The sequence below is a fragment of the Anopheles stephensi genome, unplaced genomic scaffold (assembly GCF_013141755.1).
Source record: "Anopheles stephensi strain Indian unplaced genomic scaffold, UCI_ANSTEP_V1.0 ucontig423, whole genome shotgun sequence".
Taxonomy (NCBI): domain Eukaryota; kingdom Metazoa; phylum Arthropoda; class Insecta; order Diptera; family Culicidae; genus Anopheles; species Anopheles stephensi.
Window position 1 is genome coordinate 389,160 of NW_023405373.1, and position 16,167 is coordinate 405,326.

Here is a 16,167-nt window from a genome sequence, read left to right on the forward strand (position 1 = left end):
GCGATACCACCACCGGCGCCTCCTCCGACGCTGCCATCACTCTTTTCAATACCCTTCCCCTCGATCACCACGGAACTGTTATGTCAGGTCGAGAAATGTCAATTTGCTCTAAACAACTCTACCTTCTATATCCATATACCTTGGTTAAAGGTAATTATTATTAGTAAATTGCACATTTTTCCAAATGCAATATATCTAACAATTTTTTTTATGAATTTTAGATGGATGCGAAGAGCTGGAAGGTAATAGTAACAAACAAGTACAGTAATAGTAACAAACAAGGAGATGTTGCGGAAGCGTATAACAGGCCTGGGGGTCCAGATGGATGTGATGAATGAGAGAATGGACAAACTCATCGCAATGTCGCGGCAAGGGGAGTAGAGCCAGGTCGTTTCTAATCATAGTCAACCATAGGCACCTATGCCCACCTCTGAGACAACATTGCTGCTGTAAATTAAAAGCAACGTGCGGGCGACGCTCTAAATGTAATGATAGGGCTAAGCCTTTTAGTGTTTGTAGTGATGGACAATAGAAAAAGACCACTCCTTTACCCGATTTTCAAACGACTGCTTGCGATATTTTTACAATGTACAATTTAAATTGTTTGAATTATTATAATTAATATTATTATTATTATTATCTTACAAAACTTTGGCAAAAGCATTCTCAACATCATAAATTTTCATGTTCATTGTATTTTTTTTTTGTCAAAAATTCACAAAACATTGAGCAAAAAAAACTTCAATGGAGTTAACAAAAATTTAGACTCAAATCAATTCAACGTTTTTATAACAAAGCTAGACGATGTGAAGGTTGAAAATGCGAAAGAGCGGATGTCCAAGACTATAAAAGAAAAATTTGGTCGATTTTAAAGTGTGATAAATAAGATTATTTTATTGTACAAAATGTTTTGGTCATAGTGTCATGGGAGTAACAAAACGATGCTTAAAATCGATTTATCGTTTGATCAAATGATAGAAACGACTTGCTAACATTTGAAACTAAATTTTACAGAAAAAAACTTAGTTGATCCGTCGAAATTCGACACCATAACCTCAGCTTTACGTTTGTAAAACATCAAATCTGACACTCTGATGATCTCAGACTCTGATGGAAGTCTGATATCAAAAACTGATTTAATTTCCTTTGAAATTCAGTATTTTGAATCATGTAACTAATAATTGAATCTTTCACCGTTCTCATCGCTCTGTCCACTTATCCATTAGATTGTGGGGGGCAAGGTGGTGATTTGCTGACTTTAGTACCTTTTGAATGTTAAAATGATTTTTACTTCCCTGAGTTGAAAAGAGGCCCATTGTCTAACACTTTTTCTCGTGGCATTCTCAAACATGTGAAAAATGTATCTTGCTCTTGGATAACACGCTCTGCCCTGATACTTGTCATGATGTTAGCTTCTGTAAACAACGCTAAATTTAACTTTACTTTGTTTCGGAAGTACTAAAAGACCGAAGGCAGAAGTCCGACACAAACAACGATCTTGTCCGGTCGGCAGGCGGTTTCTGAATGCCCAGCCGCGGGGACATTTTGTATTTATTTCCATTTGACATATTTAAATCAAGATATATGCAGATATATAAAAACATAAGGTACTTAAAACTATGGGAGCCTACAGTTGTATGAATTTCGTCAACTATCACTTGTGAGCTATTCTCGAAGTAACAAAAATCTATGAGTATTCGCTCAAATGGACTTAAATTTTCTTGCCATTTAGTGGCGAATGTGTCTTTCATTATAATCTGTCTGGATGACAGATTGGAAAAAATAATGACGTAATAGAAATCCCGATCCATATTCTTCCACCATGGTTAGCTACTTGCTGCCATTTTCATCCTCTTCGCCAGCGTGGCGTGGTTTTCTCTTTCAGTTTGTATGGTACTATCACTCTATCATGGAAAAGCAGCATTCCGTTCTCGATTCCCAAATAACTCTTAAGCTTAGCGTAATCTTTAAATTGACTCTACACATTTTGTGACCATCCGTATTTTACGTTCTTATAAACTTGTTGCATTGTCATATCGTTTTTCTGACACTTCCTTACCATTTTAATGTCTATGTGTGAGAAGTACTGCTACTGTGATTTTCTTTAACGCGCACACGTTCCGTTAGGATGCGGATTTCAATCTGAACTTTATTCCTTGATCCTTACTAGCTAACCTTACTTTTATACTTCTTGCACTACGACTTACATAACGTCTTCTACACACTACTATTACTATTAAACATAAAGCCATTCTTTCGCGCGTTCTCTTCCAGTTCGGACCGAACAGAAACCTTCCGTCTCCTAAACATACGCCATAAGTCCTTCCGAAAACCTTCCGTGGATGTAAATCCGTTGTGATAACCGTCCGCCATCAGCGGTTTACATTCGATGTACATGGTTCCGGTTCATTTTATGAGCAGGGTTCATTCAAAATGTAATCAAACAGAATCCAAACATAAACAAGTTATCCTCGAAATAGTTTGGAATTTCGTAAATCTTTTCCAGGAAGTTTCGTTAACGAATATATTTACCAAAAAATTTACGAAAACAGGGGAACCAGATAACTTGGGAAATGGTGCTGTTTGCTGTGTGAAATCGACAGAAATTCACCTTCTGAATACATACACCTTGTTCTAAATACATACACCTTGTTCTAAATACATACACCTTGCTCTAGATACATACACCTTGGTTGTGCCTGGGCAGTGTTATGTCACTGTACAAGGTGTATGTATTTAGAAGGTGGATTTTTATCGATTTGACAGGGCGACATTTTAGTCGAGTTATGTCAGAGTTTGTTTACAAAAACATATGGTATGGGCAACAAACATGAACAAACAGCCTCGATTCTCAATCCCTTGAGCAATTTCGCTAATTTATGGGTCATCTTCGCATATCAAATGTTGTTCCACAGAAGATTGACGATATTTGGTTGCATTTTTCGTCAAAAAATCGCAAGCGATACCACCACCGGCGCCTCCTCCGACGCTGCCATCACTCTTCTCAATACCCTTCCCCTCGATGACCACGGAACTGTTATGTCAGGTCGAGAAATGTCAATTTGCTCTAAACAACTCTACCTTCTATATCTACATACCTTGGTCACTGTAGCAGTGTCGAGCTGTCATCCGGTGCGCGTGGCACTCTGTGCAAAGTGCGCTCTGTTTTTATATTGTTAAAAAAGTGGGTCAAAATTGTGCTTGATCCACCAGATATTATGCAAAATGGAGGTAAAATGGCAAGTTTTACAGTACAAAAGTGAAAACGGCTCCAAAATCGGTGAAATAACGTGTATATAAGTGGCCTATGGTTCCAGCACATAAGTGCGGTAAGCAGACTCAGATGGACACAGTTTTCCCGGTGATAGTGAACCGATCGGAGCGCGGTTTGTGTTTCAGTTAAGTGATAAATGGCCAATAAAGTGGTTTCAGTGAAGAAACGGTGCATTTCCGCTGCTTTAAGGACGAAATGTAGCGCGTGCCCAAGTTATCTGTTCCCCCTGTTTTGGTAAATGTTTTGGTAAATACATTCGTTAACGAAATTTCCTCGAAAAGATTTACGAAATTCCAAATTATTTCGAGGATAATTTGTTTTTGTCTTGATTCTGTTTGATTACATTTTGCATGAACCCTGTCATAAAATGAACCGGAACCATGTTCATCGAATGTAAATAAACAAAAGTTCACTATACTCGAAAAAGCTATGTTTCGATAAATTTTTCGAGGATAGCCATGCAAAATGTAAACAAAGATTCGAGGATAACTTTTTGTCAATATATTGTGTATTGTCGTGTCTCGTCATGTGTTTTCGGGAGTTCCTCTATTCCTGTATTTGCTCTTTTCTCTCTTGATTTTGCTTTGCTTCTCTACATGTCCGTAGACTCTTCGCGTTGTGTGGTGGTATTATGTTTGTGTGTAACAACGGAACTTTCGCTGCAAGGTTGGAGGGAGGGGGTGGGCGTCGAGTGTGTTGTTTATCAGCTGTGATCTGTGCGTGTGAAACTTTTTCATTGTGCTGAAACGGGTGAGTAAGAGTAAGATTAGAAACAGAATGCCGTGTGCATGTATACCACAGCCTGAAGACTGAACCACCACACTTGCTCAGAGCAGGAATGAAGTACACGTAATATAAATTGGAGCGTGGTACGCTTGCGCGTAGCAGATCATGGTGTAGTTAAGAAGAAAAAAAAAGCAATGCTACAGTCGTACTAGACACTGGAATGGCTTGTATTGGTTGAACTTTTCTTATTTTTCAGATTCAAAAATCTGTTTGCTCTACAAAGTCGATGAGTGCATCTAATCAGGTAAATATAATTATATGCTTTTATCCCAGATATCTGGCTTATAGTTTTTTGCCTTTTAGTTCTGCAGCGCCATGGTGAACGTTGGGAGGTGTTGGCACGGAAGACGGAGCGGGAAAAGGATCACGATAACTATGAGGTGAGGAGGATATCAACGGATTGTGCATTTACAGTTAGCGGGTGAGCCCACGCTGTATCTCGTAGGAGAACCTGGCCATGGGTATCGGAGAATGCATATCATATGCCGGAGACGTGCTTGGCCTTAAACACTGACTCTGCTCGATCACGGATTCCAAATTGGTCATTACGTTACCGGCGGCTTGTCAGCAATCAGCATTGGGTGTTCTTTTTCCGTTCAGTTCTTCCTGCCGTCCTTCTGTGTATAAAGTGCCTTCCATTAACAGTAAGTTTGATCAATCATCATTCTACACAAATTTGTTTGCTTTTTTTTTTAAATCAATTTTGCATCTTTTAGTCTCCCGACAACAAGTTGGAGTTGCTTCTAGCACGGATTATGATGGTGCTGTTGCTGAAGAGGAATGTTTTGTTGCCTGGTTGCACTGGACAAGATGGTTCACACAGTGTAGTCGATCTCCTGTTGGTGTCGATTGTATACCGTTTCAGAGGTTTGAAGAGGAGTGAGGAGCTTCCTTACTACAAAGTTCTTTATATAAGGTGAAAAAGTGTACAAGGGCCAACCATTTGGTGTTTGTACTCGATGATCCCTTCGAGCCGGAGGCCCATCCCGACCGCTCAGTGCGATAGTGTTAGGTGCTAGAAATACAAGATGTAAATATAAAATGGTTACTTTACATGTTAATACAGAAGAGGTATTATTTATTTATTTATTTATTTTCGATTATGACGGCTTGACGCCGTATGGTCAGAAGAGGTATTATATAGGTTATAAAATTACGGCTTTTACTTACCAATAAAAACATGAACGAGCGCAATGCATCACGTACATATTGCCCAGCTGAACCAGGCAAAGAAATGCTCCAGTGTCGTCCCCATTTATGTCCGGAACATGGTCTTCGTGAAGGTTAATGTAGTAACGGTATTTGAAGGCATATCCTGAGCCGATCCCTATGACGATCGAAAGATCCGCAGCATCCTTTCTTATTGACGAAAACACTGCCTGCACAAATTGCTCAAAACAAATCGCACGACTTGAAACCGAATAAAATTTTCCGCAACATTTATTGGCGGAGAAGATAGAACGAAGACGATCGGCTTTGTCAACCTCTCCCTCTCTTCTAATCAAATCACGCATGAACTCTTACCCCTTCTCCATGAGCAGCCAGACCAAAAATCAGCGATCAAAGATACAGGGCTCGCCTATTCACTTTGCGATGCGAACGGCATATTTTGTACAAAGTGTTTCAATTTGTTATATACATATTTTCGACAAAACCTACCGTCTTGACAATAAAATCATATCGTAAACCATGTGAAAGAAATTGAAGAACTAAAAACACTTCAGGATTGAATGAAAATACTCGAACGAATTGAAAAAACAATAATGACGGTATAATATATGCCGCTCATATCGTAAGGTAACGAGACAAACCCTGTACGAGTGCACACATGCCCATACACATATTCAACCAAACAAGGTGAATCTATAGGCGTAAGCGAGATGGGTATAATAATAAAAGGAGAGCAAAATGTAAACATTTAGGTCATCATGAACCAAACTCGAGTGTGTGACAAATCATCCATGAGTGCGAGCGGAAGAGGTGTATAAATAGAAAGAGAGGGAGATATTTATCCTCTAAAATTTCCCCTTGGGTGTAGGCCACACCACCAACAACAACAACAACAACAAGCCGTCAAAGTTGGTTGGCAAATAATTTCCCGGGTTTGGAAGTGAGTGAAAACGGTCGATAAGGTGGCCAAAATGTGCGAAAGCTACGTGGTCCAAAAAGTGCATCAGTGGTGGGGGTGATGCAGTGTCGGGTGTGTGTTTTTGCGGCCAATTTCACACGGATCTGTCCGGAAGCGGTCCTTTCCGGTGTGGTAGTGTGCAATCAATTGATCGAACCCAAAAAACCGCAGTGAAAAACGTCTTAAGGGGGCTAATTAAGTGATCAAACGGAGGTGGCAGAAGTGTGACAGTAGTGTGACAGCACCACCACGTGGTGGATATACCGCGTTTAATGCAAAAGTGTAAATAACTTGCTCATTTATGGATCGAATTGAGTGCGGTTTGAATTGTAGTGATGTGAACCGAGTGTGCAATCCGTTTCCGTCGGAAAAACGGTGTAAATTCGGAAATTTATGAAAATTGTTTGGCTGACGGCTCTCCGCCCACTCGTCATACAAGTGCTCGAATCCGCATGCAACGTCCTAATTTTGTGTCACAAGCCCGCCGGCCATACAAAATTGAGGACGTTTTTACATGGGCTGAGGACATTCTGAGGACGTTCGGATTCGGGCTTATGGGGTGGTGTGCGTGAGCGTTTGCGCTCCAGGGGAATACATGTGTGTGTGATCACTCTGTTTGTATGTATTGTGATATGTGTTTTCTTTCGCCTTGCCACTATTTGCTTCACAAACAAAACAGCTCTTTTTAAAATCATTTATTAAAAGAGGCTTTGGCCCTCAGAGACCTCGTCCGCCTCTTTAAACACTCCGATAGTATCCGATGCCGGCTCCGAAACACATCCGGAAGCTTCCTACGCCGGCTCCGAAAGAGAGCCAAAGGCTTTCATTGCACTAGGTTTTTCCCGCAAATTTTTAACACAATTGATTAATGCGACGGTCCCTCCGATACAGGAGCGATCTCGACGTGACGCGGATGTTTTGGCTAGCAAATTTGCTTTGCCTAAACACAATTCTAATCCATAACAGCAACTGCGGCCAATGGTTTGTTTACGTGCCGGCACCGTACCTGTCAAGTCTACACCGACGCGACAATACATACCAATACTGCGCGTTTACACGGTCGAGCAGTGGCATACACACGCATACACATCGACTCAGGCAGTGGAAGAATTGACAGAGCAGCACAGACGATCATTGCCATACTGGCAAAGAGGGATAGCAATATGGAATGTTGCACACGAGCACAAAATTGGGTACAAAGCTGAGGACCTTGTGCGGAAACTGCTCGACAGGACCAGTGGATGTGTTGTTGTTTGTGATGTTAGGTAGGGCTTGAATAACTGCTCGAATTTGCTGAGTGTGTTTGGTAGTAAGCGTGAAGGTGACAAATGTGCTAGGAAGGTGTTAAAACTAATCGTTTTGCGGTCAGTGCTTCAACCGCCGCATTTCAGGATTACGACGGATATCGGCAGTTGTACGCGAATTGGGAGTCCGGATGGGTCGCTGTATGTGAGTATTGCGGTGATCGTTTTATGTTTTCGCCTTGCTGCTGTTTGTCACACATCAAATTCAAAGCAAAAGTTTTATCGTTCAAGCAGAACACGCAATGTGAACCCCATTTTCCGTGTGGTTCCTTTTTTGCTGGTTAAAGGTAATTATTATTAGTAAATTGCACATTTTTCCAAATGCAATATATCTAACAATTTTTTTTATGAATTTTAGATGGATGCGAAGAGCTGGAAGGTAATAGTAACAAACAAGTACAGTAATAGTAACAAACAAGGAGATGTTGCGGAAGCGTATAACAGGCCTGGGGGTCCAGATGGATGTGATGAATGAGAGAATGGACAAACTCATCGCAATGTCGCGGCAAGGGGAGTAGAGCCAGGTCGTTTCTAATCATAGTCAACCATAGGCACCTATGCCCACCTCTGAGACAACATTGCTGCTGTAAATTAAAAGCAACGTGCGGGCGACGCTCTAAATGTAATGATAGGGCTAAGCCTTTTAGTGTTTGTAGTGATGGACAATAGAAAAAGACCACTCCTTTACCCGATTTTCAAACGACTGCTTGCGATATTTTTACAATGTACAATTTAAATTGTTTGAATTATTATAATTAATATTATTATTATTATTATCTTACAAAACTTTGGCAAAAGCATTCTCAACATCATAAATTTTCATGTTCATTGTATTTTTTTTTGTCAAAAATTCACAAAACATTGAGCAAAAAAAACTTCAATGGAGTTAACAAAAATTTAGACTCAAATCAATTCAACGTTTTTATAACAAAGCTAGACGATGTGAAGGTTGAAAATGCGAAAGAGCGGATGTCCAAGACTATAAAAGAAAAATTTGGTCGATTTTAAAGTGTGATAAATAAGATTATTTTATTGTACAAAATGTTTTGGTGATAGTGTCATGGGAGTAACAAAACGATGCTTAAAATCGATTTATCGTTTGATCAAATGATAGAAACGACTTGCTAACATTTGAAACTAAATTTTACAGAAAAAACTTAGTTGATCCGTCGAAATTCGACACCATAACCTCAGCTTTACGTTTGTAAAACATCAAATCTGACACTCTGATGATCTCAGACTCTGATGGAAGTCTGATATCAAAAACTGATTTAATTTCCTTTGAAATTCAGTATTTTGAATCATGTAACTAATAATTGAATCTTTCACCGTTCTCATCGCTCTGTCCACTTATCCATTAGATTGTGGGGGGCAAGGTGGTGATTTGCTGACTTTAGTACCTTTTGAATGTTAAAATGATTTTTACTTCCCTGAGTTGAAAAGAGGCCCATTGTCTAACACTTTTTCTCGTGGCATTCTCAAACATGTGAAAAATGTATCTTGCTCTTGGATAACACGCTCTGCCCTGATACTTGTCATGATGTTAGCTTCTGTAAACAACGCTAAATTTAACTTTACTTTGTTTCGGAAGTACTAAAAGACCGAAGGCAGAAGTCCGACACAAACAACGATCTTGTCCGGTCGGCAGGCGGTTTCTGAATGCCCAGCCGCGGGGACATTTTGTATTTATTTCCATTTGACATATTTAAATCAAGATATATGCAGATATATAAAAACATAAGGTACTTAAAACTATGGGAGCCTACAGTTGTATGAATTTCGTCAACTATCACTTGTGAGCTATTCTCGAAGTAACAAAAATCTATGAGTATTCGCTCAAATGGACTTAAATTTTCTTGCCATTTAGTGGCGAATGTGTCTTTCATTATAATCTGTCTGGATGACAGATTGGAAAAAATAATGACGTAATAGAAATCCCGATCCATATTCTTCCACCATGGTTAGCTACTTGCTGCCATTTTCATCCTCTTCGCCAGCGTGGCGTGGTTTTCTCTTTCAGTTTCTATGGTACTATCACTCTATCATGGAAAAGCAGCATTCCGTTCTCGATTCCCAAATAACTCTTAAGCTTAGCGTAATCTTTAAATTGACTCTACACATTTTGTGACCATCCGTATTTTACGTTCTTATAAACTTGTTGCATTGTCATATCGTTTTTCTGACACTTCCTTACCATTTTAATGTCTATGTGTGAGAAGTACTGCTACTGTGATTTTCTTTAACGCGCACACGTTCCGTTAGGATGCGGATTTCAATCTGAACTTTATTCCTTGATCCTTACTAGCTAACCTTACTTTTATACTTCTTGCACTACGACTTACATAACGTCTTCTACACACTACTATTACTATTAAACATAAAGCCATTCTTTCGCGCGTTCTCTTCCAGTTCGGACCGAACAGAAACCTTCCGTCTCCTAAACATACGCCATAAGTCCTTCCGAAAACCTTCCGTGGATGTAAATCCGTTGTGATAACCGTCCGCCATCAGCGGTTTACATTCGATGTACATGGTTCCGGTTCATTTTATGAGCAGGGTTCATTCAAAATGTAATCAAACAGAATCCAAACATAAACAAGTTATCCTCGAAATAGTTTGGAATTTCGTAAATCTTTTCCAGGAAGTTTCGTTAACGAATATATTTACCAAAAAATTTACGAAAACAGGGGAACCAGATAACTTGGGAAATGGTGCTGTTTGCTGTGTGAAATCGACAGAAATTCACCTTCTGAATACATACACCTTGTTCTAAATACATACACCTTGTTCTAAATACATACACCTTGCTCTAGATACATACACCTTGGTTGTGCCTGGGCAGTGTTATGTCACTGTAGCAGTGTCGAGCTGTCATCCGGTGCGCGTGGCACTCTGTGCAAAGTGCGCTCTGTTTTTATATTGTTAAAAAAGTGGGTCAAAATTGTGCTTGATCCACCAGATATTATGCAAAATGGAGGTAAAATGGCAAGTTTTACAGTACAAAAGTGAAAACGGCTCCAAAATCGGTGAAATAACGTGTATATAAGTGGCCTATGGTTCCAGCACATAAGTACGGTAAGCAGACTCAGATGGACACAGTTTTCCCGGTGATAGTGAACCGATCGGAGCGCGGTTTGTGTTTCAGTTAAGTGATAAATGGCCAATAAAGTGGTTTCAGTGAAGAAACGGTGCATTTCCGCTGCTTTAAGGACGAAATGTAGCGCGTGTAGGCCACACCACCAACAACAACAACAACAACAAGCCGTCAAAGTTGGTTGGCAAATAATTTCCCGGGTTTGGAAGTGAGTGAAAACGGTCGATAAGGTGGCCAAAATGTGCGAAAGCTACGTGGTCCAAAAAGTGCATCAGTGGTGGGGGTGATGCAGTGTCGGGTGTGTGTTTTTGCGGCCAATTTCACACGGATCTGTCCGGAAGCGGTCCTTTCCGGTGTGGTAGTGTGCAATCAATTGATCGAACCCAAAAAACCGCAGTGAAAAACGTCTTAAGGGGGCTAATTAAGTGATCAAACGGAGGTGGCAGAAGTGTGACAGTAGTGTGACAGCACCACCACGTGGCGGATATACCGCGTTTAATGCAAAAGTGTAAATAACTTGCTCATTTATGGATCGAATTGAGTGCGGTTTGAATTGTAGTGATGTGAACCGAGTGTGCAATCCGTTTCCGTCGGAAAAACGGTGTAAATTCGGATATTTATGAAAATTGTTTGGCTGACGGCTCTCCGGCTTCCGAATTTTGACACAAGCAAAAACGGTTTCCCATCGCACAAAAATCTCCAGTACCCAAGCGACAAAAAATAAAACTGCTCAAATTGCAAGCAGCTTTTCTGGTAAAATCGGAAGTGTGTTCGGAATAGCTGTTGGTGGCTGGGAGGGTCTGCTGGGACATGTTGCAGTTGCTCGACTACTGATCGAATATGGATGCTGGAGCCAAAAGTGCCACGTATACTTTGGTGTAAGATTATTCGTCACAGCGTCTTTATGAGTGGATTTAAGTTGGCGAAAAGTGCTCGATTTTTTTCGAGCGTTATTTTAATGAATCTAAGCGTTCGCGAGTACTGCTGTTTTATTAGAATTGTTCGGTAGCTTATAATACTGCTCTAAACTGCTCAAATATCCAGACAGGTGCAAATAGTGCATGATATATACTTTGGAGTGTGTGTGTTTACTGGTTCAGAGTGGCTCTAAGAGTAAAATGAAGTGTGCGATAAGTGCTTGATTTTAAGCACTGTTGGAGTGACACAAATTATCGGTAAGTGCGTGTGTTGTTGTTTGTGATGTTAGGTAGGGCTTGAATAACTGCTCGAATTTGCTGAGTGTGTTTGGTAGTAAGCGTGAAGGTGACAAATGTGCTAGGAAGGTGTTAAACTAATCGTTTTGCGGTCAGTGCTTCAACCGCCGCATTTCAGGATTACGACGGATATCGGCAGTTGTACGCGAATTGGGAGTCCGGATGGGTCGCTGTATGTGAGTATTGCGGTGATCGTTTTATGTTTTCGCCTTGCTGCTGTTTGTCACACATCAAATTCAAAGCAAAAGTTTTATCGTTCAAGCAGAACACGCAATGTGAACCCCATTTTCCGTGTGGTTCCTTTTTTGCTGGTTAAAGGTAATTATTATTAGTAAATTGCACATTTTTCCAAATGCAATATATCTAACAATTTTTTTTATGAATTTTAGATGGATGCGAAGAGCTGGAAGGTAATAGTAACAAACAAGTACAGTAATAGTAACAAACAAGGAGATGTTGCGGAAGCGTATAACAGGCCTGGGGGTCCAGATGGATGTGATGAATGAGAGAATGGACAAACTCATCGCAATGTCGCGGCAAGGGGAGTAGAGCCAGGTCGTTTCTAATCATAGTCAACCATAGGCACCTATGCCCACCTCTGAGACAACATTGCTGCTGTAAATTAAAAGCAACGTGCGGGCGACGCTCTAAATGTAATGATAGGGCTAAGCCTTTTAGTGTTTGTAGTGATGGACAATAGAAAAAGACCACTCCTTTACCCGATTTTCAAACGACTGCTTGCGATATTTTTACAATGTACAATTTAAATTGTTTGAATTATTATAATTAATATTATTATTATTATTATCTTACAAAACTTTGGCAAAAGCATTCTCAACATCATAAATTTTCATGTTCATTGTATTTTTTTTTGTCAAAAATTCACAAAACATTGAGCAAAAAAAACTTCAATGGAGTTAACAAAAATTTAGACTCAAATCAATTCAACGTTTTTATAACAAAGCTAGACGATGTGAAGGTTGAAAATGCGAAAGAGCGGATGTCCAAGACTATAAAAGAAAAATTTGGTCGATTTTAAAGTGTGATAAATAAGATTATTTTATTGTACAAAATGTTTTGGTGATAGTGTCATGGGAGTAACAAAACGATGCTTAAAATCGATTTATCGTTTGATCAAATGATAGAAACGACTTGCTAACATTTGAAACTAAATTTTACAGAAAAAACTTAGTTGATCCGTCGAAATTCGACACCATAACCTCAGCTTTACGTTTGTAAAACATCAAATCTGACACTCTGATGATCTCAGACTCTGATGGAAGTCTGATATCAAAAACTGATTTAATTTCCTTTGAAATTCAGTATTTTGAATCATGTAACTAATAATTGAATCTTTCACCGTTCTCATCGCTCTGTCCACTTATCCATTAGATTGTGGGGGGCAAGGTGGTGATTTGCTGACTTTAGTACCTTTTGAATGTTAAAATGATTTTTACTTCCCTGAGTTGAAAAGAGGCCCATTGTCTAACACTTTTTCTCGTGGCATTCTCAAACATGTGAAAAATATATCTTGCTCTTGGATAACACGCTCTGCCCTGATACTTGTCATGATGTTAGCTTCTGTAAACAACGCTAAATTTAACTTTACTTTGTTTCGGAAGTACTAAAAGACCGAAGGCAGAAGTCCGACACAAACAACGATCTTGTCCGGTCGGCAGGCGGTTTCTGAATGCCCAGCCGCGGGGACATTTTGTATTTATTTCCATTTGACATATTTAAATCAAGATATATGCAGATATATAAAAACATAAGGTACTTAAAACTATGGGAGCCTACAGTTGTATGAATTTCGTCAACTATCACTTGTGAGCTATTCTCGAAGTAACAAAAATCTATGAGTATTCGCTCAAATGGACTTAAATTTTCTTGCCATTTAGTGGCGAATGTGTCTTTCATTATAATCTGTCTGGATGAGAGATTGGAAAAAATAATGACGTAATAGAAATCCCGATCCATATTCTTCCACCATGGTTAGCTACTTGCTGCCATTTTCATCCTCTTCGCCAGCGTGGCGTGGTTTTCTCTTTCAGTTTGTATGGTACTATCACTCTATCATGGAAAAGCAGCATTCCGTTTTCGATTCCCAAATAACTCTTAAGCTTAGCGTAATCTTTAAATTGACTCTACACATTTTGTGACCATCCGTATTTTACGTTCTTATAAACTTGTTGCATTGTCATATCGTTTTTCTGACACTTCCTTACCATTTTAATGTCTATGTGTGAGAAGTACTGCTACTGTGATTTTCTTTAACGCGCACACGTTCCGTTAGGATGCGGATTTCAATCTGAACTTTATTCCTTGATCCTTACTAGCTAACCTTACTTTTATACTTCTTGCACTACGACTTACATAACGTCTTCTACACACTACTATTACTATTAAACATAAAGCCATTCTTTCGCGCGTTCTCTTCCAGTTCGGACCGAACAGAAACCTTCCGTCTCCTAAACATACGCCATAAGTCCTTCCGAAAGCCTTCCGTGGATGTAAATCCGTTGTGATAACCGTCCGCCATCAGCGGTTTACATTCGATGTACATGGTTCCGGTTCATTTTATGAGCAGGGTTCATTCAAAATGTAATCAAACAGAATCCAAACATAAACAAGTTATCCTCGAAATAGTTTGGAATTTCGTAAATCTTTTCCAGGAAGTTTCGTTAACGAATATATTTACCAAAAAATTTACGAAAACAGGGGAACCAGATAACTTGGGAAATGGTGCTGTTTGCTGTGTGAAATCGACAGAAATTCACCTTCTGAATACATACACCTTGTTCTAAATACATACACCTTGCTCTAGATACATACACCTTGGTTGTGCCTGGGCAGTGTTATGTCACTGTAGCAGTGTCGAGCTGTCATCCGGTGCGCGTGGCACTCTGTGCAAAGTGCGCTCTGTTTTTATATTGTTAAAAAAGTGGGTCAAAATTGTGCTTGATCCACCAGATATTATGCAAAATGGAGGTAAAATGGCAAGTTTTACAGTACAAAAGTGAAAACGGCTCCAAAATCGGTGAAATAACGTGTATATAAGTGGCCTATGGTTCCAGCACATAAGTGCGGTAAGCAGACTCAGATGGACACAGTTTTCCCGGTGATAGTGAACCGATCGGAGCGCGGTTTGTGTTTCAGTTAAGTGATAAATGGCCAATAAAGTGGTTTCAGTGAAGAAACGGTGCATTTCCGCTGCTTTAAGGACGAAATGTAGCGCGTGTAGGCCACACCACCAACAACAACAACAACAACAAGCCGTCAAAGTTGGTTGGCAAATAATTTCCCGGGTTTGGAAGTGAGTGAAAACGGTCGATAAGGTGGCCAAAATGTGCGAAAGCTACGTGGTCCAAAAAGTGCATCAGTGGTGGGGGTGATGCAGTGTCGGGTGTGTGTTTTTGCGGCCAATTTCGCACGGATCTGTCCGGAAGCGGTCCTTTCCGGTGTGGTAGTGTGCAATCAATTGATCGAACCCAAAAAACCGCAGTGAAAAACGTCTTAAGGGGACTAATTAAGTGATCAAACGGAGGTGGCAGAAGTGTGACAGTAGTGTGACAGCACCACCACGTGGCGGATATACCGCGTTTAATGCAAAAGTGTAAATAACTTGCTCATTTATGGATCGAATTGAGTGCGGTTTGAATTGTAGTGATGTGAACCGAGTGTGCAATCCGTTTCCGTCGGAAAAACGGTGTAAATTCGGATATTTATGAAAATTGTTTGGCTGACGGCTCTCCGGCTTCCGAATTTTGACACAAGCAAAAACGGTTTCCCATCGCACAGAAATCTCCAGTACCCAAGCGACAAAAAATAAAACTGCTCAAATTGCAAGCAGCTTTTCTGGTAAAATCGGAAGTGTGTTCGGAATAGCTGTTGGTGGCTGGGAGGGTCTGCTGGGACATGTTGCAGTTGCTCGACTACTGATCGAATATGGATGCTGGAGCCAAAAGTGCCACGTATACTTTGGTGTAAGATTATTCGTCACAGCGTCTTTATGAGTGGATTTAAGTTGGCGAAAAGTGCTCGATTTTTTTCGAGCGTTATTTTAATGAATCTAAGCGTTCGCGAGTACTGCTGTTTTATTAGAATTGTTCGGTAGCTTAAAATACTGCTCTAAACTGCTCAAATATCCAGACAGGTGCAAATAGTGCATGATATATACTTTGGAGTGTGTGTGTTTACTGGTTCAGAGTGGCTCTAAGAGTAAAATGAAGTGTGCGATAAGTGCTTGATTTTAAGCACTGTTGGAGTGACACAAATTATCGGTAAGTGCGTGTGTTGTTGTTTGTGATGTTAGGTAGGGCTTGAATAACTGCTCGAATTTGCTGAGTGTGTTTGGTAGTAAGCGTGAA

General features: G+C 40.0%; 2 long non-coding RNA genes across 2 annotated transcripts; one reads left to right on the forward strand and one right to left on the reverse strand.

The window, feature by feature from the left end:
* Positions 1 to 4,172: 4,172 nt before the first annotated feature.
* On the forward strand, positions 4,173 to 5,125 carry LOC118516972. Its single transcript, XR_004908210.1, has 3 exons — positions 4,173 to 4,304; positions 4,364 to 4,704; positions 4,777 to 5,125. It is a non-coding gene; the product is annotated as an uncharacterized LOC118516972 (long non-coding RNA).
* On the reverse strand, positions 4,199 to 5,713 carry LOC118516971. Its single transcript, XR_004908209.1, has 2 exons — positions 5,231 to 5,713; positions 4,199 to 5,075 (listed from the first exon to the last, which is right to left on the reverse strand). It is a non-coding gene; the product is annotated as an uncharacterized LOC118516971 (long non-coding RNA).
* Positions 5,714 to 16,167: the final 10,454 nt, after the last annotated feature.